The sequence below is a fragment of the Mytilus trossulus genome, chromosome 2, assembly GCF_036588685.1.
Source record: "Mytilus trossulus isolate FHL-02 chromosome 2, PNRI_Mtr1.1.1.hap1, whole genome shotgun sequence".
In the NCBI taxonomy this organism is placed as follows: domain Eukaryota; kingdom Metazoa; phylum Mollusca; class Bivalvia; order Mytilida; family Mytilidae; genus Mytilus; species Mytilus trossulus.
Window position 1 is genome coordinate 55,440,733 of NC_086374.1, and position 9,501 is coordinate 55,450,233.

At 32.3% G+C, this 9,501-nt stretch overlaps 1 long non-coding RNA gene across 1 annotated transcript; it reads left to right on the forward strand.

Moving 5' to 3' along the window:
• Positions 1–6,324: 6,324 nt before the first annotated feature.
• Positions 6,325–8,957, forward strand: LOC134705249 (uncharacterized). Its single transcript, XR_010105507.1, has 2 exons — positions 6,325–6,534; positions 8,484–8,957. It is a non-coding gene; the product is annotated as an uncharacterized LOC134705249 (long non-coding RNA).
• The last annotated feature ends 544 nt before the right edge of the window (positions 8,958–9,501 follow it).

Below are 9,501 nucleotides of genomic sequence, written 5' to 3' on the forward strand. Positions count from 1 at the left end.
TCTAAATATATGATAACAGATCAGAAGTTATATTATGATAGCCATTCTATATATAGTATGTTACGAAAATGTAGAAGTATAGGATTATCTATTGTTTTGCCATTATAAATGTAGAAGTGAGAGGTTCGGCTAGCTATAAAAACAGATTTAATCCACCTTTTCTATATCTGATTTGCCTGTACAGTTAGTCAGGAATACTAAAGTTCTTCTCCTTCTTCTTCCTTTCTAGTACAGGCCTCCCCGGGGAGTATTATCGTACTGTTTTGTGTACATGTTCGATGTGAGAACAACCGAAATGTGCGGTAAGTGCGGATTATCTAATGAGTGAAATGCTTTATGACAGTTGTTATCCATTCCGACGGTTTGATGTGTTTCAGCTTTTGCTTTTGTAATTTGCTTATATTAGAGACTTTCTGTTGAGACCATTTATCGAAACTCGTACTTTTGTTATCATAGTTTACTTTTTAATAATTACATTAGATGTAAGTTTCATTACAATACGTTATTCTGATTGGCTAACATGTTATTCCGTAAACAATTGCATCAGACAATAACATTTATCATGCATGATGACACGAGGTCCCACAAAAAAGTGCACAGGTGAATTAAATAAAACTGGATAAAAATCGTGTTTTCATGATCCTAGCTAAAAAAATGTAATTATAAGTATTGAATGCTTCTTTTTGAAACTTTATAGGGTTGTAAAAGCGTTGACCGTGCGTACATTTTTAGAATGAAGCGCTTCCGCGCTTCATACAAAATGTACTTCGGTCAACGCTTTTACCACCCAATAAATTTACAAAAAGAAGCATTCAATTCTTAAATAAAGGATGGGTAGTAGCTGCTGCACTAATTTTCTAACCTCGTGATATCGAATGAGTTTATAAGATGCAGGTTATACATGTATATGCAGGCAAAGTTGGAATGTTGCTTCAAAGCCGGGTAAGGGGAAACTGATAATTTCAACAGTAAATTATCTCGTCACAAGTTGTCATAGATTCTGGTTCTGGAATTACCGCTTGTGTAAAATTCGAGGTAATAGTCTAAAAAGTGGCTGACCATACAGTGTCTGTTGTTTCTTTAATTTGAGTTTGGATTGCTATTGGAAAGAACGACACATGAAGTAGCTGAATTATTTAATAATTTTTTTATAAATGTTGCCAAAGATATCGGCTCAAAAGATACTGTAATAGATGAACATCATCCAAGTATTAAAATTATTAAAGAAAATAAACCAGAAAAAGAAGAACTAAATTTTAGCCCAGTAGATCCAGAGTTTGTTAAAAAACAAATCAATAAAATTAACATAAAAAAGGCAACAGGAAAAGATGGAATATCTTCAAAAATACTAAAATTATCCGAATCTGAAATATCCAATCCAATTTCTAAAATAATAAATAAATCATTTGAATCAGCTGTTTTCCCAGATAAATTAAAAGAAGCACAAGTAATACCCCTGCATAAAAAATCAAACACTCTTGATAAAGGAAACTATAGACCTGTAAGTATATTGCCCATGATTTCAAAAATTTTTGAGAGGTCTATAGAAAATCAACTTGTTGAATATTTTAATTCATTTTTCCACATTTTTCTGTCAGCTTTTCGAAAAGGATATGGATGCCAAACCGCTTTATTAAAAATAATTGAAGATTGGAAAAAGGCTTTAGATCAGAATAAATATGTAGCAGCTATATTAATGGACTTGTCCAAGGCTTTTGACTGCCTACCCCATGACCTCCTCCTACTAAAATTAAAATCTTATGGTGTGTCCGCCTCATCTCTTAAACTTTTGGAAAGCTATTTAACTAATAGAAAACAGTGTGTTAAAGTAGGTACTAATTCAAGCTATTGGCAAACAATGTTTAAAGGGGTGCCACAAGGGTCAATATTAGGGCCAACATTATTTAATATTTTTTTAAATGACATTTTCTATTTTATTCATAAAAGTGAACTCTATAATTATGCAGATGACAACACCCTTTCATACGCAGATAACGATTTAGATAAATTAATTAAAACTTTAGAAGAAGAAAGTAAAATTTTGATAAACTGGTTCTCAATAAATAAAATGAAAGCAAATCCAGAAAAATTTCAGGCAATAGCTGTAGGTAAAAAAACTAAAGACAAAAACCTAAAATTTAAATTAGAAGGTAATGAAATAGAGTGTGAAGATAACGTTAAACTGCTAGGTGTAACAATAGATTTTAAACTAAATTTCAATGAACATGTCTCTATAATATGTAAAAAAGCATCCAAACAATTAAATGTATTAAAAAGAATAGGTAAACACCTGACTAAACTCGGAAAATTAACAATTTATTATTCTTTCATAATGTCCAACTTTAATTACTGCCCACTAGTTTGGCACTTTTGTGGGGAGGTAAATACAAAAAAGATAGAGAAAATTCAAGAGAGAGCACTAAGGTTTATCTACGAAGACCATTCAGCAAGTTATGAAGATCTACTCTGCAAATCAAAATTACCATCTTTAAAAGTAAGAAGAATGCGATCTTTGGCGATTGAAGTTTTCAAAATTATAAATAAAGATTGTCCTGTTTATCTTCATGATTTGATTCACTTAAAAGAAAAAACTTACTCTTTCAGATACCAGAATACAGCAGATCTACCACATGTAAGAACAACTGCATATGGCCTTCAATCTTTCAGGTATGCAGGTGCAAGGCTTTGGAATGAGCTGCCAGATGAGCTTCGTAAGCAATCATCTTTAAATCAATTCAAGAACTTGATAAATTCTTGGTCTGGCAGCTCATGCCAATGCTTTGCCTGCAAAACCAGTTAATCTCTGCTTATTATTTTTTGTTTTGTTGCTTTATTTTCAGCATGGCAAATTTATTCCCACTTTTTTACTATAGTGCTTCTGCTGCTTTTGTGCTAATTTTAGAAACTTAATGTGCTTTTATGCTTTTTATGTGCAAACCATTTCATTTGTGCTTTTGTGTTTTTATCTCATAATTGCATGTACCAGTATGTATTAAACTTGTAAGATGCTTAAAGAACTTTTGTGCTGCATGTTTATATACTGATTGAACTCTTGCTTTATATGTTTAATGTTGTGTACATGACTCGATATGTATGTTTTGTTTTATTTGTTGTTATGTCGGTTTTAAAAGCTCTTCAGAGCTTATGTTTGTAATTGCTTGCTTATACCGAATCTAAATAAAGCTTTATGTCTTATGTCTTATGTCTTATTTATGTGACGTATAAAATTTTCTGACGTCAGACACTGAAATCAATCAATGTGTTCGTAGATAGTAGATGCTTTTGTGTTCTGTTAAATTGTTCCTTTTAAAATTGTTATACGATGATGACTGATGTACCCATATTTTGACTATTTTATTTATTGTGTCTATTTATTTAAAGCATCAATTTAAATATAACAGAATTTGATGAGACTGTCATTAAAGTGAGAGGGTTAGCGCTATAGAACCAGGTTTAATCCACCATTTTCTACATTTGAAAATGCCTGTACCAAGTCAGGGAAATGAGAGTTCTTGTCCATTCGTTTTTGATGCGTTTTGATATTTGATTTTGCCATGTGATTATGGACTTTTCGAAATGACTTTTCCTCTAAGTTCAGTAATTTTGTGATTTTACTTTTTTTTTCAACAATTCAGTAACACCTGAATCTGAAAAAAAATATCATAGTTTAATTTTGTTAAAAAAAAATTGGGTTATCTCGCTTGAAAATGTCCAATAATCTTGATTTGAACATGTATCTTACTAGTACTGCAACCAGGGTTCATTTTTTAAAACTTTAATGGTCCGGAAGAACACACACCTAAATTATATATCGATGGAAAGAGGAAAACGTGTACAATAAGAAAAGTTGGGTCGTAAAAATCCAGAGTGGTCACAATTTTGTGAAATTGAGGTCAAAGGTCAGACCTAAAAATATCAATATTTCAACCACAGAGACAAAAAGGAGAAATATTCTGATATTTATTCAATAGAATGCTACAAAAACGATTAAATTATAAGCATATGATATAAACAATGTTGAAACGACAAATTTGACTACAGACTAACTTATAAGAAGAGCTGCCATAACAAAATAGCGTTGATTTGGAACCTTCTGATTTTTTTTCCATTTAAGACATAGCAAAAGAAGAAGTGGCCTTGACCTTTTCACATCCATAAACTTTCATATTGTGTATAGTGTTTCACTATAGTATATTACAGAATTATTTTCTAAACTATAAAACACCAGTTTATCAAATTATTTCATTTTTTTTTCTATCTTTGAAAAAAACAAAATTCAAGCGCTGAAACAGTGTTTTTTAATTTGCATCGTAAAGTTTGTGTATTTTGTGAAAATTAGTATCTAGTTAAAGATAAATACACATTGTGTTTTTGCAAAGCCTGGACAGAGCAGTTATAACACAAAATATACTATAGTCACCCGAGGCGAATACGAGGTTAAAAAAAATGAGTGTAAAACAAAGTCAGTTAAGTGCATGAACACTTTTTTAGTGGGATAATCCTGGTAAAAAAGTTAACTCAATATTTTTTTAAGGGGAGGATGAAAAATTATACAATGCAATGCCAATTTTCTAATGTTGTAATTCAAAATCCGAGTCATGATCCTTATATAACTTTTAAAAGCGACACACAGTAGCTCAAGTATTCATTAAATAGGGACGCGTATTAACATTACAAGATACTTCCCTTTTTTATAAGAACAATTCGGCGCAGGACAGAGTTTGTTCAAAGCAAACACAGCAAACACAGTTTTTGAGTACAAATGCTATCTGGAGTGTAATTACCGTCATGATTCGGTCAAACTCGTCATATAGATATACATTCTTACCTTTACATAGGAAACACAAAAGCGATGTGAGTACAAAGTTTCGATCAATGTTCGTGACACATATTCCCATATGCATATGTATGATATAGCTGCACTGCCAATCCCAAATGTAATGGGGAGAATGTTGCTACAGAAACGATTGATTTTGTAATAGCCATACATTTACGAATGTTTGGTTATCTTTAGGGACAGTATACGGTTCAGAAGCGCCTTTGTGTTATTTTTTCATCAATTAACTAACAAATGAACTTTTGAGTCTAGGCTCTGTGTTGAAGACCGGACCGTGATCTATAATGCTTTACTTTTATAAATTGTGACTTGAATGGTGTGTTGTATAATTGGCACTCATACCACATCCATCTTCCTATATATATAAAGAAGCTATGCGGGCATCATTTCCATTAAAATACCAAAACGAGGACATAGCTCATAAGAACACTGGTGGCCGGGTGAAGTAATTGTTCTCCTTTTAATGTATCCTTGTTTTTTTCAGACACACCTTGGCGTAATTCTGAAAATGGCATCCCCTATATTGAATTCAGAGCTAAACTCTGTATTTTCAGTTTGGTAAGCATCAGAGACAATCTTGGGTAAAAGTGATCGGTATATGTAGAGTGTGTGCTACATGAGAAAGGCTTTTTCTAATGGGAGAACAAATCACATCACTAACAATCTTTATTATTGAACTGACAGCAAGTTCAAATTCTAACTTTTCAGTAACTATTTTACTTAATTGCACAGGTGTTGACTTCAATAAGTACTTGGTTATGCATGGATAAATGATTACTCACATTAATAAGCACAACTTAAAAGACTGTCAACACGTTTAGAGGACTCAGTTTTGTGTAGTTTTCTGTTTTTTTGTAAAAGTTTTTCTTCTACACAAAAACCCTGTTTTCATATCCAAACTACAAGGAAGAAACTGAGCGCGAGCTCGTATAAAAGTGTCAGGATGTGAAGATGCATGTCGATCAGCTTGATCACATATATGGATTTCTGTTGTTTCTAATTTAAAGTTCCCCATGGGTGACTGGGGAAACGAAATCTGGTCACTTGGTCTTCTCCAGACAGGCAGTAAAAAGACGTGTGGCGTCCATTTTGCTGTGCGGGATGTATCAAGTTCGCAGTCACGTCCGGTCACAATGGGGACGTTAAATCCGATGCTTCGTGTAAAGGGAGGGCCACGTTCTTTGCACGTTTAAAACCCTTGCAACAATTCTTTGAGGGGTCGAAAGGTGGTCTGTTGTAATGGAAAAATTTTGTCCCAATCCTATATACCATCATTTTCCAGTGGCAGTCTAAATATTCCCGACCATCAACCCGAATGGCCTCTATTATGACAAAACCTAACTATTGTTTTTATTGTTAACTTGTTCTCGTCCTGAAAATGCATGAAATATTTGCCACTGGACGTTAACAACCAACAATCAATCAATCAATCTAATTTAAGGACGCACCAATTGTGTCTTCTGGTGCAAGTCTAATAGCATCACCAGAGACATATAATACAAGAGATTGGCAACTCGTAGTAGAGTCTATATAACGGCCAATGAAATCACTTGGCCACCGGAAGTGCTTGGGATTATGATGTGACCTGGGATGAAGGAGGATCGCGATGAGAAAATTTCGCCATTGTTGTAAAGAGGGACGATACGCTTACAGATTTGTTTTCTCGTTTATGTCAATTGCTTTCACAGCTAAAGCATGTAAGTATATTCAAAAGATACATCTAACTAGTTCCACCGATTTGTTTATACTATAATGTCCTGAGATGATAATAATCCAATGCAGACCTATTTAAATTCGGTCCATTCAGCTTCCCCTGTTTCAATGCTGTAGAACCGGTGTGGCCCACCATTTTATTTTCATAAAACTTAGAAATTTACGATAATATATGCAATTTTATAGTGTTATTCTACTCCCGATTGTTACCCGTTAAAATGATACTATTTTTGTTTATTTTGATCAAATAGTGTTTTCATAAAATACCTTCAAAGGTGATTTATTTATTTTTCACATTAATACTCAAATCCAGCTATGCGAGATTTACCTTTTTTTCATAAAACTTAGAAATTTACGATTATACATGCAATTCCATAGTGTTACTCTATTCCCGATTGTTATCTTGTTAAAATGATACTATTTTCGTATACTTTGATTCTCAGATCTGCAGTGACATCACAACATGTAACTGACCAATCAATGATTAGCATTTTTGTTATGTAAACAATGTTGATAGGTGATGCGGATAAGATTCCTCTAGATTTTCCATAGACTTATTGCAAATTAATTTAATTGATATATATCATAACCAGTTGAATATAGTAATTTTACTCTTTTAATACTGTTAAAGACACTATATACTATCTCCATTTTGATTTTTAACATTCTATAACCTCTGGTTAAAAAATAATCGGCAATATAAATAATCAGTTATCCCCTTCAAATAAATGAAAAATCTAGAGGATTCCGGATTTCATCACCTCCTGACAAATGTAAATGCCAGGATGTCCGGATCTGAGAATTAAATAGTGTTTTTATAAAATACCATCAAAGGTGATTTATTTTGTTCACATTGATACTCAAACCCAGCTATGCGGGACTTACCTTTTTTCATAAAACTTAGAAATTATAGAATAAATATGCATTTTAATGAGCCTGTATTTATCCCAAATGTTTTCTTGTTAAAATAAGATCAGCGGGGCATATATTTGTATTACCATGGACATGTAGACATTCCCAATTTATTTCTCTTTTCTTTGTAAATTTTCCCCATCATTCTCTATTCTTTATTTATTTTAGCACCCCATCATTCTCCAATCTTGATATTTTGATAAGATGTTTCCTCTTGTCCTTACTTCTCTGATTTCAAATATGCAGTTATTCCGATACTCTTTTGTATGAATGAAGGACAGTGCCAGAAAGCAAAAGGACAAAATGTCACAATTATTTTTTTTTTATTATTTTCCTTGAACAAAAAACACTTATTTCTATTCTTGAACTATTGTATACAAACCAACTTTGTATACAAAAATTATCACAAGATATCAAAAATGATCAAATAATTGTTACCAAAAACAAAATGTCAAACTGGTTTGGCACTTAAATGGCTTCATGGTGCCAATAAGTCTTTCTTTTGTATCATTTTTCAAATATAATAACACATTTCGTAACTTTAATATGAATATATGTTTTAAAGATATTTCTCTTATATATACAAACAATTATCAAGATTATTTGGGATTTTTTTGTCTTGTGACTTTTTGTTCTACTAAATTTGTGACTTTATGTCCTGCAACTTTCAGTCCGTTATGCTTTTGTAAACCCCTTCTAGACCCTCATGAGACCTACAAAATATGTAGAAGCAGACTTAATAAAGTTGACGTTGATGTCAGCAACTTACATTGTATGTTCACGGTACCACGTTTAACAATTGACAAACATGATCAAAATGTATACCTATAGCAAGCTTGAAAGGTCTATACATGACAAAATGAAATTTAAAATAGATTTAGCCAGAGACATATAATACAATATATGTCTCTGATTTAGCATAATAAAAACCGGCAGAATGTTGTATGACATACATGTAGGAAGTAATGTTTACAAGTAAGACAAATAGTCTATTCAACTCTATCTTTTTTTTTTAATTTAGAATGCCAAAGAGGAAAAGATGTAGAAATTAACAAATGGAGTTAAAAAGAGAGTAATCCTCGACCATGAACAGCTGTTGGTACCAGTATGGAGGAGACATCTGTTCCAGTTGCAATCCACACTGAAGATGGAAAGAGAATGAAAAAATATGAACGCTTAAATTTGATTGTCATGCTGTTTCTTTTTCTAGCACCAGTGAAAGGCACAGAGCAACTGATTGCATAAGAAATTGAGATATTTGCAGTGAATGAGACACACAATAAAGATGAAGAATCTTGCCATTTCCCTTTCACTGTATGCAATTTATTACAAGTTACCATCACTGATACATGTATATATCCTTAGCTGTACAGATACCGAAATTTGCATAGTTGAACTGTACCAGATCAGTTGCAGGGAAATGATCATAAAACTCTCAGTTATCATTGACAGTAACATTATGAATAAATGTTTGATAATAAAAATATTATTTATACCTGGAATAGTTTTTGTTCTCTCACATTTTGGTTTAGTTATTGAAAAAAGGATGGAATAATGTGTAGTGATATTCTAGATATATTGTATACATAAATACATGTACATGTTCTGATTCTCAGTCTGACTGGTCCTTTTCATTTCAGAATACTGGGATGTATGTAGGTGTTTTTTTTATACAGATGTAATTTGGTTTATTCAAACACCACACCACATTAATTGGTTTATAGGTTTTATTAATATGATTACTGTGGGGAAAAACAACAAACAAGAACATAAAATTGTACGGCTTGTGATTATGGTTAATAATAATTGTATTATATGTCTCTGTCATAAGTGATAACCATGCAAGAAATTGTGGATGAACTTCCAATTCAAAAATCTGTAGATATTTTCAATTTAGATGACGATGACCTTCTTGAAGTTACTATTAGGAGCTATGACCTAATGTCCTTCATGAAGTACTATACGGAGACTATTCCAGAACCATAGTATAGAACAGGCTCAACTACCGACCTATATAGTTTCGTAAACACATCATAAGT